We start from the raw sequence: 16,756 nt of genomic DNA, 5'->3' as shown, positions 1-16,756 counted from the left end.
TGGGATAGTGTGAAGTGTTTTGGAGGGATGGGGAGTGGTTGGAGTGGTGTTTGGATTAGTAGGGATACTCACGGCACAAGGGGATGATTTCTGGTGGTGTTTTGGATGATTTTCTGAATATGGACGAATTTAATGAATTGAGGTGTAATGCATGCTTATTTATAGGTGAAATGGGGGGAACATGACAGCTAGGAGGGAATGTGGCTGCATGTTTGAATGATTAAAGGATGCATGTGGGTTGGAAATGCATGTGTAAGCATGTGTTGGCTGAATTAAAGAATGTGAGGGAATGATGAAAGGGGAAACATGACAGCTAGGTTGGTTGAATGATTATGAGTGCATGTGGCTGATTTATGAAGGGAATGCATGTGATTTAAAGGGTGGGAGTGCATGTGATTTGGTTGGAATGATTGGAATGCAATCTGAAATGGGAGATGGAATGGCTGAATGTGGTGCAATGATAATGTCTTGTGGCTGAATGGATTAAAGAATGAGAGTGCATGTGGGTGGAAATGCATGTGGGTTAAAGAGTGAATGCATGTGCAATGACAGCTAGGTTGAATTAATTAAAGGGATTGCATGTGCAAGGTTTTGGTGTGAATGATTGAATGTGCATGTGGCTGATTTATGAAGAGTGAATGCATGTGGCTGCAAGGTGTGAATGATTATGGGTGCATGTGGCTGCAATGGATTAGGAATCCTTCAATTTCGTCCATTCCTTTTGCTCCAAACATAAGCTATCCATTCCAAGTCCAATTTTGCTCCAAAATGCTCCAAAATGCATCTTTTTGCTTCCTTAGCCATATGAACCTAAAAACACACGAAAATGGCTTAAACTACTAAAACAACTATGAATTAACAATATGAATGCACGAAAACAAGCTAACTAAGTCGCCTAAATATGCTCCTATCAGATACAATCAAAGATCATTAAGCAACATGAAAACTATAAGTGTTGACGAGGCATTCGTTACTATGATGAGCATGAAACTAGTGCCAAGAATTCATTTAACGCGATCGTTTATAAGCGACCTCCACTACTTGTGAATATAAGTTTGTAACTATTAGGTGAAACTCCCTTATATTCTAGCATCATATTCATGCATGAAAACTAAGTGTGCACTCTCAATAAACATACACGAATAAGTTATCAATCAAGCAGTTAAACAAATTGAATCCACAACTCATGAAATTCCAACCGAAGGTAATCAATTTATATTGCAAGCATAAACATGGTTTTGAATCACCCCCTAGCTGACTAGGGTTTTAGCCTCTCATGTTCACAGAAAGAGAAACAAAATTGAAATTAAACATAGAGAACGAAAGATTGATTACACCTAGAACGCCCAACGATTCCACCTTGAATTTCTGCACGTTCAAGCTCCTCTTTCTTCTTCTCCTTGCTGCGGAAGAGATGTTTAAGGGTGATTTTGGATGTGATTTTGGTTTTTGGAAGGGATTTTGGATGGTATGGTGGTGCGGCAAGGGTTGTGGAAGGTGGCTGCAATGGATGGAAGGTGTATAGAGGTGTAGAATGGTGGCTGGAATGGATGGAAAGCTGCGGCAGAGAGATGGAAGGGTGATGGTGGCTGCGGCAAAGAGAGGGAATGATGAATAAAATCCTCTAGGGTTCGGCTAAAGTCCAAATATATAAAGGGTTTTCAGAAATTAAAACCCTAGCTTATTTTGGTTAACTAAAATTAAGTCAAAGGCTTCTAGAATTAGGAAATCAAATCAGAAATTAAAAGGAAAGTGGCTAAAATATGCGGCTAGGGTTTTAATTTGAAAGGGGAATGTGTTTAAGTGCAGAAAAATAGGAATTGAGGACCCCACTTGCACAGCAAGGGATGGGGAGAAAGGGAAAGGTGCGGCAAAGGTCCCTAAGGGGTCTAGGGCCTTTGTTTTGTGTCCTAAAGTGCATACAAGGCCTTCAAAGTGGCTGGAAAATGAGGACTTTTAAGATTAGGAAAGGTTACCAAAATGGGAAACCTTGGCTTAACTTTCCTACTTCAAGTAGGAATCCTTGTTGGAGTAGGAATCCTTGTTCTTCCAGGAATCCTCGTTCTTCTAGGAATCCTCGTTCTTCTAGGAATCCATCTTCAATTAGGAATTCATATTTCTTCAAGTCTTCAACTCATTCATTCCTCTTTTGCTCCAAAAGACGCTAATTTGCATCTTCTTGCACACTTTGGCTTTATAATCTGAAAACACACAAAAGTGACTTAAAACACTAAAATAACTAAGGAAACACAACATAAATGCATGAGAACAAGCCAATTAAGTCGCATAAATATGCTCCTATCAAAGATGGGTGTTGATCCCTTTTTGGATTCAAGCAGAGCATCATAGGTGGGTAGTGGGGACAAAGTAATCAAATAAGTTTTGGTCCTACAACGGCTGTTCGACTGATTTGGCACTCTTATCTTCAACCATCGAGATTGAACAAACCATTATCATCACTGCATCATTTCAGTTCAATAATGTCATATATTACATTTAAGTTTTTCTTTAAATGACATGATATTATTCAATTGAGACGATATCCAACGGTAAATTTGTTCTGTTCCATATAAGTTTTACTTAGCCATAATGATATTATACATTAATCGTACAATGGGACATTGAGAAAAACTATACATGTTCTTATATCCTTTAAGGTAAATTACATAAAATTACCATAATTATTGGTCACATCACAATCTCATACCTCTGTTAATTAATCTGTCAAATTGACCGTTAAGTGATGACGTAGCAAATGCAGGACCATATTTTGCTGACTCAACTTTACCAATGGTCGAACAACTAATAAAAACATTTAGTATAAAATATTATTTTAAAAATAAATAAAAACCCAGCCTCACCCCACCATCTCCTTCCTTCCCCACTTCTCTCTTGCCACGCCTGAATCCAGAACCACCATCTCACCCTTCTCTATCTCCCATTTCCTCCCGTATTCTCTCTATCTTTCTCCCTTTCACACTGCAACAACGGCCTCATTAGCTCCGCTTTAGGACAAGATATGCAAACTCATAGAGCAAAAGGCAGAAATTAAATAACAAATTCCTCAAATATTTAAGACCCAACTTCACAGCTGCAAAACCATTTCTGCAAAAGTAATCAGATCCATTTTCTCAATTGTAAATGGCAACACAAAAAACATAGCAAAAACCAAATTCAGCCAAGAAAATCAAAGAAAGCTATGTAATTTACACTTTAGAGGAAGAAAAGGAAACCAAATTAAGCAAACAAGCAAGAATGGGCTGAGAGGCGAATTTGGGGTCAATGCAGGAGGAGCCTAGGAAAAAGGGCTTGTTGACTCTGAATCGGTAGGCACCGTTAATGATGATTGTTTGGATTTGAAGATTGACAGCGATGAAATCCGCCGCATACGTGTTATTGGCGTGAATGTCGTTGACTTGGGCGGCTGCGGAGATCACGAGTTGAGGTTTCTTGGCGGCGAAGAAGGACTCGACTTTGGCTTGGCAAGTGAGGTCAAACTCGACGTGGGTGTGGAGGACGAAGTTCGTGAAGCCTAGGGCTTGGAGCTTGGAGCTTGCAGATGATGGCGGAGTTGACGAGGCTGTTGTTGCAATGTGAAAGGGAGAAAGTGAGAGACAATACGGAATGGAAAGGAGAGAGAGGGACGTGATGGTGGTTCTGGGTTCAGACATAGCGAGAGAGAGAAGGTGAGGGGAAGAAAGGGATGGATGGGGCTAGGCTGGGGTTTTTGTTTTTGTTTGTTTTTTTTTTTAATTTAAAAAAATAATATTTAAATAATTTAAATAATTAAGTATTTTATTAGTTGTTTGAGTATTGGCACAAGTTGACTACCACATCAGCAAAATATAGGTCTTGCAATTGCCACATCATCGCTTAATAGTAAATTTGACGGATTAATTAACGAAGGTTTGACATTGTAATGAATTCATAAATTAAGGTGTGACATTGCAATGTTTAAATGTTAGGACCCGTCCTTGATTTTTAAGATATTTTAATATTAAAAGTGTGAAATGACTAAAATACCCATAGAGGCGAGGATTTTGACTTTCGTTGGCCATCATATTGTAACATAGATGGACCATTCTCTTAGCATATTGTCGTAGTACTCGTCGCTACGAACACGGGGGTGCAAGTGGAATGGTGATAGGAGCATATTTATGCGACTTAGTTAGCCTATTTCCTTGCATTTACTTAACTAATTTCCATTTATTATAGTGTTTTAAGCTATTTTCATGTTTTTGTAGGTTTAAATGACAAAAAAGGCAAGAAAGTGCAATTTGGAGCATTTTGGAGCAGTTTTGGGCTTGGAATGGATAGCATATGCATGGAGCAAGGTGGATGGACGAATTTGAAGTCAAAAGAGGCTAGGAACATGCTACAAATCTGGAGAAACAAATTCAAGACAAAGAAGATAAGGAAATAGCAAGAAACATGGAACATTATCCAAACAACCTTATCTTATCCAAACCTTATCCAACCTTATCTTATCTTATCCTATCCTAATCTTTTCCTACCTTAATTCCAGCTGCAAAGAGGAAATCACCTAAATATCAAGTTCTAGAAGCCCTATTTTCGTGCCCTAAGTTTATGCCACATGTAACCCTTCTAGAAGTTCTAGAATCTGCCGCAAGGACCATTCCTTGTCCTCCCTGGAATCTGATTGAAAGTATCCTTGTTCTTTGGTGATTTGGAGTCCTAATTCCTCTCCTTTTCAGCCCAATTCTGTGCCTTCCCTTCACCCTATAAATACATAATGCCGCAGCAATCATAAGCACCACCCTCTACCACAATTTCACACCACACCATTCACCACACCTCAAGAGCCTAAATTCAGAAAATCCCCATTGTGCCGCAGCAAGGAAGGAAGGAGGAGCCACCTAGAGTGTTTCTAGGTGTATTCTATCTTTGTTTTCAATGTGTAAGTTTAATTATCTTTGTTTTGCAAACATGAGGAGCTAAACTTGTTTTAGCTAGAGGAGACTTTGAAACCATGATTATATTTGTAGTATGAATTGATTGTTTTCAGTTGTGATTTCATAAATTGTGAATACAATTTACTTAACTGTTTGATTAAGAACTTATTCTTGTGTGTTGATTAAGAGGGCCCGCTTAGTTTGCATACATGAATTTGATGCTAGAATATAAGGAAGTTTCACTTAATCGTTATGAACTTATATTCATAAGTAGTGGAGGTTGCTAGTCACAATCGTGTTAAGTAAATTCCTGGCAGGAGTATCATGTTTTTCATAGTTACGAATGTCTTGTCAATGCTTATGATTTTCACAAAGCTTAATGATCTTTGATTGTATCTCTATTATGCTGTTCATGTAGAGAACTATTGAAGAGTAATTTGGTTGCCGATGCGTATTCCATCTAATTCAATGACTAAAGGAAAATCTGAGGGTTAATTAGTGTTGTTCACGATCAATTTGGGGTGTTGAGGTTCATGGTTTATTGGAAAACAACTGGAAATCAATTTGTATGCAAGTGTGTCATGTGTGGAGAAGGACCCTCTAGCTAGCTTATCACCCATAGTTTTCGTTAATTTCGTCCAAAATCCAATCCCCCTTTACTTGGTTGTGTCTTTTAGTTAGAATCTGTCTAAACTTGTGTTTTTAAGTGTTTTGAGTCAAGTTAAAAGTAATTTTTGTCCAAATCATCCTTTAGTGTCTAGTTTGAGTCTATCTGATTATTTTGTGCTGTTTTGAGTCTTTTTAGTTTGTTTTGAGTCATAAGAGTCTAGTGTTCTGTTATTGAGTCTAGTTTAGTGATTTAGAGTTTAAATCGAGTAGATTAGCATCCCTTCTAATCCCCGACCTAAAACGATCCCTACTTTCATATACTACAATCATAGGGTTTTAATTTGAGTATTAGAATATTTCACATCAAATGGAAATCGGAGTTACGACGAAGATTTTATGGAACTAAGAATCTGAAAGATATTTTTGTAAAATTACTATTTTAATTATTTAATTATTATATTAATTTTTTAGGTAGGATTTTTGTGGCTGCGAAGCCCACACCCATTTCTGTGACGACCCGTCCCTAATTTTATGTTTTTACAAATTTTAAAAGCGTGATTTTGCGAAAATGGTCTTAGAGACGAGGGTATTGACTTTCATGGACCAACGTATAGTGAGACATACGAAAGAAATCTATAGTGTATTCCTGAAGTTCTCGATAAAATTTTTGTATATATATTACTATTTTATATCTTTGCATGAAAAGATATTATTATTGTGACATCCCGTCCCGGAAATACCGAAATGTACGTATGAAATTACAATTTTACCCCTAGTGTGCTTTCGTCACGTTTTGGTTGTTTGTTGTGTTGTGGCATGTGTTTGGAACCTCACACACTCCCACACACACACGGACACTATCCTTCTCTCTCTCCCTCTGTCTTCTCTCTCTCCCGAGTCCTCTATTCTTCTTCTTCTTCCTAAAAACGTACGGACCAACACACATACCCCTCAAACCGTGACAGATCGAGGAAACTAAGGACACCATTCAACTCGTGAGGTCGAGGCGAGCACAACCATACCATTTTCAGGTAGGAATCTCAACGTTTTCACGTCAAATTCACAAGCCCCGATTTATGTACTGTTCATGCAAAATTTATACGTTGAGTTTTTGGGATTTCTAAGCTCATAGGTAGCTTGGTGGTGTCCCAAGGAGCCTCGGAGTGCTTCGTTGGACGAAATTGGACGTCGGGATCGTCCTACTCGAAGTTGGCCGGTTTTGGTTGTTTGCACAGGTAAGATTTCGTAATTTTTAGCCTTTAAAAGTGGTCCAACGTGATTCTTCTAGTCTAGGGCTTTCTTTTGGTCCAAGAATCATAGAAAATGGTTGAGAAACGAAGGAGATTAGTAAGTTTAAAGTTTTTCCCAGTTTCCGGCGACCGGAGTCCGGCGAGGGTAGGCCAGAGAAGAAAGGGGAATATTCCGTCAAGTTTGACGGAATATTCCTAACGGCAGTGACGGTATCCGGTTAGATTTGACGGAATATTCCGTCAGTTTAACGGAATATTCCTGACGGCGTCTGTTGACACCGTCAGTGTGCCTGGCACGTGGCCGCGCGTGGGGGGCGCGTAGGTCCGTGCCTGTGCTGGCGCGTGGGGGCGCGTGCGGGGTCCAAAAATTATTTTAAAAATATGGTTGTGATCCTGAGGTTGTGTAGAGCACGTTGGTATATTCATTTGTCCATTTTGAGCAATGTATGAGAAGTTATTACGAGAAACGGGTTATGTGCTTTAAAGTTAACGTTTTTATAGTTGTTTCGCATTTAGGTGACACGTACCCAGAGGACGAGCGTGCACACGCGAGGCAGGGGGGCTACGACCCTTCTACATACCAGTGAGTGGGCTTTTGTTTTCCGTATATACCTATATACATTTATATTCCCAGAAATTGATTTAAAAAGGGTTATTTGCCTTATGCCATGCATGTTATTATTATCGTTTATGCATCATCACATTTATTAGTAGTGGCATGCATATACATATTTATATGTGGGTGCTGTGGAGGCATAGGTAAGTGCCAGGTAAGCGTTAATTAACGATTGCATTAATTAGTGGTTAGAGATGCCTAGAGAGCTCATAACCTGCACCCCCGGTGTTAGTGCTCCCGCCCAGAGTAGGGCACAGTCCTTCACGTGTTGTTCACCTCCCGCACCATACGCTCAGCTTGGATCCAAGCTAGGTGCATAGGCCTGTCGTACAGACCACAATAGGTGGTTCCGACTCGTAGGTGACCCGCGATTATTCGCACAGCCTTCACGTGATCGTAGCACTAGAGCGTATATATATGTTACACCCAGGCTTGTCGTACAGACCACTTTAGGTGGTTCCGACTCGTGGGCAGGTTTAGATATTGAGATTGAGATTTGAGCTCTAGATGCAGCCGTACAGGTCACGTTAGGTGACTCCGGCTGCCAGATTACATGATATTGATATGGTTATACCTGGGCACTTGCATATCACTTTGAGATTGTGGCATGGCATATCTTGAGCATGATTGGTATACCCTTGAGCATGTTTTGCATGTTTACACATACGTATATATGTTTATTTTCTGGGAAGTATACAGGTTTTACGGCGAGGGGTTAGAAAGTATTTTGTAAATGGTTTTAGAAAGAATTGTTTTTGCCCACTCACGCTTTTGTTTTGCGCCCCTCCAGGTTCTAGTTGCTTAGCCGTTGCGGTGGTTTCCCTTGTGAGCTTTTCGGCGTTCTGACAGACACTCCACATTGTAGGGTCGCCTTCGGGCGTACTACTGTTGTCGTTTTATTTGGACTGCTATAGACCTGCTCTGAATTTGTATCGCACTAACTAGCACTCATTCTAGTACTTGTATGCTAGTTTTTAATTATTCGTACTTTTATATTACTACTTATTAGCTTCCGCACGTGCACATGGCTACGTCACCTTTGTGTGACGGCCAGCACGCTCCGATCTCGGTCGGGGTGTGTCAGTTTGGTATCAGAGCCTAGGTTTGGCAGTCCTGTGTCCTTGTGAGTATTCTAATAATTTTGGTGTCTTCTGTCAGAACTATGCCGCCTCGTCGGGAACCCCGTCGCTCTTCTGAGCCTATGTTCCCCGATATTACTCAGTTGGGGGAAGCTTTTGCTACAGCCCTTCAGGCAGTGATGCGCCCTCCCCAGAGGACTCCTCTGGAGACCATGTACAATATGAAGCTGGATAAGTTTAAGGGCAGTGAGGGACCCGAGAGCGCAGAGCGCTGGCTAGAACACATAGAGAAGACTTTCCGGGTGCTGCATAATCAGGGGAACTTGCCTATGGAGAGGTGGGTCGAGACGACCGCTTGGTTTCTAGACACGGAGTCGGCAGCTTGGTGGGAGCAGGAGCTTCGTAGGTTGACTCCGGATCAGAGGATCGATTGGAACGTGTTTACGGGGTTGTTTAGGAGAAGATATGTACCCCCTGAGTACATTGACCGCAAGAAGCAGGAGTTTTCCGAACTGAAACAGCGGAAGATGTCAGCGAATGAGTACTACCGTAAGTTTACGGACTTGTCCCGTTATCACCCTGATGTCGCTGGTAATCCGGCGGAGATGCTCCGTCTTTTCCGTCTGGGCACCAGGAAGAAGTGGCGTTCTATGGCGTCTACGGTCCACAGCGAGACTTATCGGGACTTCTATGAGATACTACTGAGGATCGAGGACTCCGAGAATATGTCGAGCGATACTGATGAAGAGAAGGACGGCAACCAGAAGAAAGATGACAAAGGCAAAGGCCAGGCATCGCTCGGGGCCCGTCAGACTCAGAGCTTCAAGAGAGGTGGAGCTAGTTCTAGTTCTTCGAGTGGTGGCTTCAGTGCCACTGGGCAGGGTCGTGGAGGTAGATTTTCTGGTGGCGCTAGAGGCCAGAGGCAGGGCGATGGTGGGCGAGGCAGAGCCCCTATTTGCCGTAGGTGTAACAACCGACATTTCGGTGAGTGTAGACGTGGTAGCAACGGTTGTTTCACATGTGGACAGGTGGGACATAGAGCGGCAAATTGTCCCCAGGGTCAGCAGCAGCAGAAACCACAGCAGACCTTTATGCCACCGCCTACACCACTCCAGCAGATCCAGGGTCCTAGTAGTTACGGCCAGACGGGTCGAGGTGGTGCTTACCACTATCAGGGTGATGCTGTCCCTTATGCTCCGGGGCAGTATCAGTACCCTCAGGATCCCTATTCCCAGGGTGGCTATCCCCAGTATTCGGGCGGCTATATGCCGTATCCTCCAGCCCCAGCGGGTGGTTCACAGTGGTATCAGGGAGGACAGTATCAGCAGGGGGAGATTGCCACTAGCAGTGCAGGATCTTCGAGACAGTCAGGCCAGCCCAGTCAGGGGCGTGGTGCTCAGGGACGCGGTGTTCAGGCGAGCCGAGGCCGCGGTGGGCGTCAGCAGGGACAGGGGCGTCTTCACAATATTTCTCTGCAGGACGCTCAGAACAACCCAGACTTGATTATGGGTACGTTGAACATTCTTGGTTGTTTTGCTAGAGTCTTAATTGATTGTGGAGCTACACATTCCGTAATTTCTCATACATTTGCTCAAGCGACGCAACCTCGCCCCACACCCCTAGGGTATGATTTAGAGTTTGTTATGCCTAGGGGAGAGAGTTGCGTTGTAGATTGTGTGTACCCGGGGTGTCCAGTGATCGTAGAGGGTGTTGCTTTGTCAGCCGATCTTATCCCGTTAGATATTGTGGACTTTGATGTGATTCTGGGCACGGATTGGTTGCACTTCTATCGTGCCAACATTGACTGTTATGGAAAAGTGGTTACGTTTCACCGACCTGGACTACCTGTGGTTACCTTCGTGGGTGAGCAGAGTGGGGTGAGATATGGCGTTATTTCGGCGCTACGAGCGAAAAAGTTGTTAACTAAGGGTTGTCAGGGGTATCTGGCTCATGTGGTGCTGGATGAGGTTGTTACTAGCAGAATAGAGGATGTGAGAGTGGTCAGACACTTCCCTGATGTATTTCCTGAGGATTTACCTGGGTTACCCCCAGATCGAGACGTAGAGTTCACCATTGAGTTGATTCCAGGTACCAATCCTATTTCTTTAACTCCTTATCGTATGGCTCCTGCGGAGTTAAGGGAATTGAAAGTTCAGCTGCAAGAGTTAGTAGATAAGGGATTTATCCAGCCTAGTACTTCGCCTTGGGGTGCTCCAGTGTTGTTTGTGAGGAAGAAGGATGGAACTTTGAGACTGTGCATCGACTACAGGCAACTCAATCGGGTGACGATTAAAAACCGTTATCCATTGCCTCGTATCGATGATTTGTTCGATCAGCTGAGAGGTGCTTGCGTGTTCTCTAAGATAGACTTGAGGTCTGGTTACTATCAGCTGAAGATCAGTAGGGATGATGTCCCTAAGACGGCGTTCAGGACTCGTTACGGTCATTACGAGTTTCTGGTTATGCCATTTGGGTTGACGAATGCACCAGCCGCCTTTATGGATTTGATGAACCGAGTATTCCAGCCTTACTTGGATAGATTCGTCATTGTCTTCATTGACGATATTCTGGTGTATTCTAAGTCGAAAGCGGAGCATGTTCGACATCTTACTTTGGTGTTGAAAAGGTTGAGGGAACACCAGTTATATGCTAAGTTTAGCAAGTGCCAGTTCTGGTTAGACCAAGTTGCGTTCTTGGGACACGTCATTTCTGCTCAGGGTATTTTGGTTGACCCTCAGAAGGTTGCAGCGGTAGAGAGTTGGGAGCAACCGAGAACCGTCACCGAGGTGAGAAGTTTCCTTGGTTTGGCAGGGTATTATCGGAGATTCGTTAAGGATTTTTCGGTGATTGCCTTACCACTGACGAGGTTAACGAGGAAGGATGTCAAATTTGAGTGGGATGATAGGTGCGAGCGGAGTTTCCAACAGTTGAAGCATTGTCTCACTCATGCACCTGTTTTGGCACTCCCAGACGATAGCGGTGATTTCGAGGTTTATAGCGATGCTTCCTTGAATGGTTTGGGATGTGTATTGATGCAGCATGGTAGGGTGATTGCTTATGCTTCGCGGCAGTTGAAACCTCATGAGAGGAATTACCCTACACATGATTTGGAGTTGGCTGCTATCATTTTTGCGTTAAAGTTGTGGAGGCACTATCTTTACGGAGAAAAGTGCAGGATCTTTACGGATCACAAGAGTCTCCAGTATCTCTTTACTCAGAAGGAACTCAATCTTCGTCAGCGGAGGTGGTTGGAGTTGCTCAGCGATTACGATTGCACGATTGATTATCATCCTGGTCGTGCGAACGTAGTGGCTGATGCACTTAGCAGGAAGTCACAGGGCCGTATTAATGCGTTGTACGCTAGTCGTGCTCCTCTTTTGGTGGACTTACGTACTACGGGGGTAAGGCTAGAAGCCGAAGATCGAGATGTGGCATTACTTGCTAATTTCCAAGTTAGGCCGATACTTGTTGATCGGGTGCTTGAAGCCCAAGTAACTGATCAGGAGACTCAAGAACTTATTCAAGCTCGAGAGCAAGGAAGGAGGCGAGACCTCAGAGTTCGGGATTCGGATGGCATGTTGATGCTAGAAGGTAGAATGTTCGTGCCTAAGAGTGTGGAGTTGAAGAAAGAAATTCTCGATGAAGCACATATCTCGGCTTATGCCATGCACCCAGGAGCTACTAAAATGTATCATACCATTCGACCGTTTTATTATTGGCCGGGTATGAAGAGGGAGATAGCCGAGTATGTGAGCAGGTGTGCTGTTTGTCAGCAAGTTAAAGCAGAAAGGAAGAAGCCGTTTGGGTTGTTGCAGCCGCTTCCCGTTCCATTGTGGAAATGGGAAAATATCACCATGGATTTTGTGTACAAACTCCCGCGTACACATAATGGCTTTGACGGCATTTGGGTGATCGTCGATCGACTCACTAAGTCGGCTCATTTTATTCCTGTGAGAGAGAAGTATTCTCTGAGCCGTTTAGCGGAGTTGTTCATTTCGAAGGTTGTGAAGTACCACGGTGTCCCAGTGAGTATTGTTCGGATCGAGATCCACGATTTACGTCGAAGTTTTGGGTAGCTTTCCAGGAAGCTTTGGGCACGAGATTACTTTACAGCACGGCGTATCATCCACAGACAGACGGACAGTCAGAGAGAACTATTCAGACCTTGGAGGATATGCTGCGAGCTTCGGTGTTGCAGTTTGGTGACGCTTGGCACCAAAGATTGGATTTGATGGAATTTGCTTACAACAACAGTTTTCATTCGAGCATTGGCATGGCGCCATTTGAGGCCTTGTATGGCAGAGCTTGTCGCACACCGTTATGTTGGTCAGAGGTTGGAGAAAGAGTTTTAGTGGGTCCAGAGATTGTCGAGGAGACTACTCAGAATGTTCAGGTGATTAAGTCTAACCTGAAAGCAGCTCAGGACAGGCAGAAGAGTCTAGCGGATCGGCGTGCTACGGACAGAACATATGAGGTCGGAGATTGGGTATTTCTGAAGCTTTCACCGTGGAGAGGTGTTGTGCGGTTCGGAAAGAAGGGGAAACTGAGTCCTAGGTACATCGGACCATACATGGTCACCGAACGAGTTGGTGAGGTAGCTTACAGGTTGGAGTTGCCTCCGGAGTTGGCTAGAGTGCATAATGTTTTTCACGTGTCTATGCTCCGACACTATGTTGCTGATCCATCTCACGTGATACCTCCTCAACCGCTTGAGATTAACCCAGATCTGACGTATGATGAGGAACCGGTGACGATCATTGATTGGAAAGAGAAGGTTTTGAGGAACAAGACAGTGAATTTAGTGAAGGTTTTGTGGAGGAACCATTCAGTTGAGGAAGCTACGTGGGAGACAGAAGATCGGATGAGGGATTTGTATCCCCGGTTGTTCTTTGACCACTAGGGGTTGTTATTTGGTTGTTTTGAATTTCGGGACGAAATTCTTTTAAGGTGGGAAGGTTGTGACATCCCGTCCCGGAAATACCGAAATGTACGTATGAAATTACAATTTTACCCCTAGTGTGCTTTCGTCACGTTTTGGTTGTTTGTTGTGTTGTGGCATGTGTTTGGAACCTCACACACTCCCACACACACACGGACACTATCCTTCTCTCTCTCCCTCTGTCTTCTCTCTCTCCCGAGTCCTCTATTCTTCTTCTTCTTCCTAAAAACGTACGGACCAACACACATACCCCTCAAACCGTGACAGATCGAGGAAACTAAGGACACCATTCAACTCGTGAGGTCGAGGCGAGCACAACCATACCATTTTCAGGTAGGAACCTCAACGTTTTCACGTCGAATTCACAAGCCCCGATTTATGTACTGTTCATGCAAAATTTATACGTTGAGTTTTTGGGATTTCTAAGCTCATAGGTAGCTTGGTGGTGTCCCAAGGAGCCTCGGAGTGCTTCGTTGGACGAAATTGGACGTCGGGATCGTCCTACTCGAAGTTGGCCGGTTTTGGTTGTTTGCACAGGTAAGATTTCGTAATTTTTAGCCTTTAAAAGTGGTCCAACGTGATTCTTCTAGTCTAGGGCTTTCTTTTGGTCCAAGAATCATAGAAAATGGTTGAGAAACGAAGGAGATTAGTAAGTTTAAAGTTTTTCCCAGTTTCCGGCGACCGGAGTCCGGCGAGGGTAGGCCGGAGAAGAAAGGGGAATATTCCGTCAAGTTTGACGGAATATTCCTAACGGCAGTGACGGTATCCGGTTAGATTTGACGGAATATTCCGTCAGTTTAACGGAATATTCCTGACGGCGTCTGTTGACACCGTCAGTGTGCCTGGCACGTGGCCGCGCGTGGGGGGCGCGTAGGTCCGTGCCTGTGCTGGCGCGTGGGGGCGCGTGCGGGGTCCAAAAATTATTTTAAAAATATGGTTGTGATCCTGAGGTTGTGTAGAGCACGTTGGTATATTCATTTGTCCATTTTGAGCAATGTATGAGAAGTTATTACGAGAAACGGGTTATGTGCTTTAAAGTTAACGTTTTTATAGTTGTTTCGCATTTAGGTGACACGTACCCAGAGGACGAGCGTGCACACGCGAGGCAGGGGGGCTACGACCCTTCTACATACCAGTGAGTGGGCTTTTGTTTTCCGTATATACCTATATACATTTATATTCCCAGAAATTGATTTAAAAAGGGTTATTTGCCTTATGCCATGCATGTTATTATTATCGTTTATGCATCATCACATTTATTAGTAGTGGCATGCATATACATATTTATATGTGGGTGCTGTGGAGGCATAGGTAAGTGCCAGGTAAGCGTTAATTAACGATTGCATTAATTAGTGGTTAGAGATGCCTAGAGAGCTCATAACCTGCACCCCCGGTGTTAGTGCTCCCGCCCAGAGTAGGGCACAGTCCTTCACGTGTTGTTCACCTCCCGCACCATACGCTCAGCTTGGATCCAAGCTAGGTGCATAGGCCTGTCGTACAGACCACAATAGGTGGTTCCGACTCGTAGGTGACCCGCGATTATTCGCACAGCCTTCACGTGATCGTAGCACTAGAGCGTATATATATGTTACACCCAGGCTTGTCGTACAGACCACTTTAGGTGGTTCCGACTCGTGGGCAGGTTTAGATATTGAGATTGAGATTTGAGCTCTAGATGCAGCCGTACAGGTCACGTTAGGTGACTCCGGCTGCCAGATTACATGATATTGATATGGTTATACCTGGGCACTTGCATATCACTTTGAGATTGTGGCATGGCATATCTTGAGCATGATTGGTATACCCTTGAGCATGTTTTGCATGTTTACACATACGTATATATGTTTATTTTCTGGGAAGTATACAGGTTTTACGGCGAGGGGTTAGAAAGTATTTTGTAAATGGTTTTAGAAAGAATTGTTTTTGCCCACTCACGCTTTTGTTTTGCGCCCCTCCAGGTTCTAGTTGCTTAGCCGTTGCGGTGGTTTCCCTTGTGAGCTTTTCGGCGTTCTGACAGACACTCCACATTGTAGGGTCGCCTTCGGGCGTACTACTGTTGTCGTTTTATTTGGACTGCTATAGACCTGCTCTGAATTTGTATCGCACTAACTAGCACTCATTCTAGTACTTGTATGCTAGTTTTTAATTATTCGTACTTTTATATTACTACTTATTAGCTTCCGCACGTGCACATGGCTACGTCACCTTTGTGTGACGGCCAGCACGCTCCGATCTCGGTCGGGGTGTGTCAATTATTATTATTATTATTATTATTATTATTATTATTTTGTGGATGATGAGATTATAGAAAGAAAAAAAAAAAAAAAACCGGTAGGGGAAGAGGAAGGGCAGAACTGCCCAACCGACGAGAGAGAGAGAGGTTAGCTGAATCAAGAGAGGAGAGAGGAAGGGCTGGCCAATCAGAAAGCAAGAAAGGAGGGAAAGGAGAAGGGGGAGAAACGGGGGAAAAGAGGAAACAGGGTTCCCTAACCCGCGTGACCTTTGCACCCATCTCTCCATATTTTCTGGTGGTTTTCCAAGGGATTTCCCATGAATTGGATCAAGGCACCACTCCCAATCATTACCTAGTCCTTTCCTCTTCCATTTCCACCCAAATTTGGAAGGGATTTGATTGTAATTTGGTGAAAAACACATGTGGGTGCCGCGGGGAACCATGTTCTAAATCCATCAATTATGAAACCATTTCCTTCAATTACCACCACTAGAACACTCCCCTAGAACCCAAGAACAAAGCCCAAGCAGTGGTGAAGACGTTGGAGCACCGAGGATGTCAAATTGAAGAACACCTATTCTAGGGTTTCCGGTGGATTTCAGTAAAATTGGAGCTCTTCAAGGCCAAATTGGCCTTGGTCACAGGTATGAAAGTTACTCTACTCATTGAGATCTTCATTCTTGTAAATTTTGGTAATTTTTGGAAATAGGTAGATTTTTTCGGCGAGTCAGGATGACCGACCACCACCCACTGCGGCACGTGGCTAGGGGGCCGTTGATGTCACTCTTAGGCTAAATTGGATGCCTTGAGCTTAGTTTTGGTAATTGTATGACATAGGTTGATGGTTGGAACCTAAATTCTCTACGATACGTTAATTGGTAAAAATGTGAATTGACAATCCAATCGTTGAATCGTCACCAAACTTTAATGCATTATAGTACGTAATATTTGAGGACCATAGAAACTTATGGATCATGAATCTGACGTACGGATCTTCTCAAAGTGGATTTGTAAGTTCATAAAATAAAATGTTGACTGCCACTTGGTTTTGGCAATTGGCAGAGATCTGACCGTTGGATCGTAATGAAACATTAGGACATTGTTCTAGGAACATAAT

At 43.5% G+C, this 16,756-nt stretch overlaps 2 long non-coding RNA genes across 4 annotated transcripts; both read left to right on the top strand.

Annotated features, from left to right (window-relative positions):
• The first annotated feature begins 6,442 nt into the window (after nucleotides 1-6,442).
• Nucleotides 6,443-8,380, top strand: LOC148699356 (uncharacterized). Of its 2 annotated transcripts, none has more exons than XR_015956125.1 (4): nucleotides 6,443-6,553; nucleotides 6,648-6,757; nucleotides 7,289-7,355; nucleotides 8,179-8,380. It is a non-coding gene; the product is annotated as an uncharacterized LOC148699356 (long non-coding RNA). The 2 variants fall into 2 exon arrangements; XR_015956124.1 differs by having other exon boundaries at nucleotides 7,274-7,355.
• Nucleotides 8,381-13,633: 5,253 nt separating this feature from the next.
• Nucleotides 13,634-15,566, top strand: LOC148699355 (uncharacterized). Of its 2 annotated transcripts, none has more exons than XR_015956120.1 (4): nucleotides 13,634-13,739; nucleotides 13,834-13,943; nucleotides 14,475-14,541; nucleotides 15,365-15,566. It is a non-coding gene; the product is annotated as an uncharacterized LOC148699355 (long non-coding RNA). The 2 variants fall into 2 exon arrangements; XR_015956114.1 differs by having other exon boundaries at nucleotides 14,460-14,541.
• Nucleotides 15,567-16,756: the final 1,190 nt, after the last annotated feature.

This window comes from Pyrus communis, chromosome 1 (genome assembly GCF_041283825.1).
Source record: "Pyrus communis isolate YQ-2024b chromosome 1, ASM4128382v1, whole genome shotgun sequence".
NCBI classification, from domain to species: Eukaryota; Viridiplantae; Streptophyta; class Magnoliopsida; order Rosales; family Rosaceae; genus Pyrus; species Pyrus communis.
Note: the sequence above shows the minus strand (reverse complement) of the source record. Positions and strands in the feature narration are given on the sequence as shown.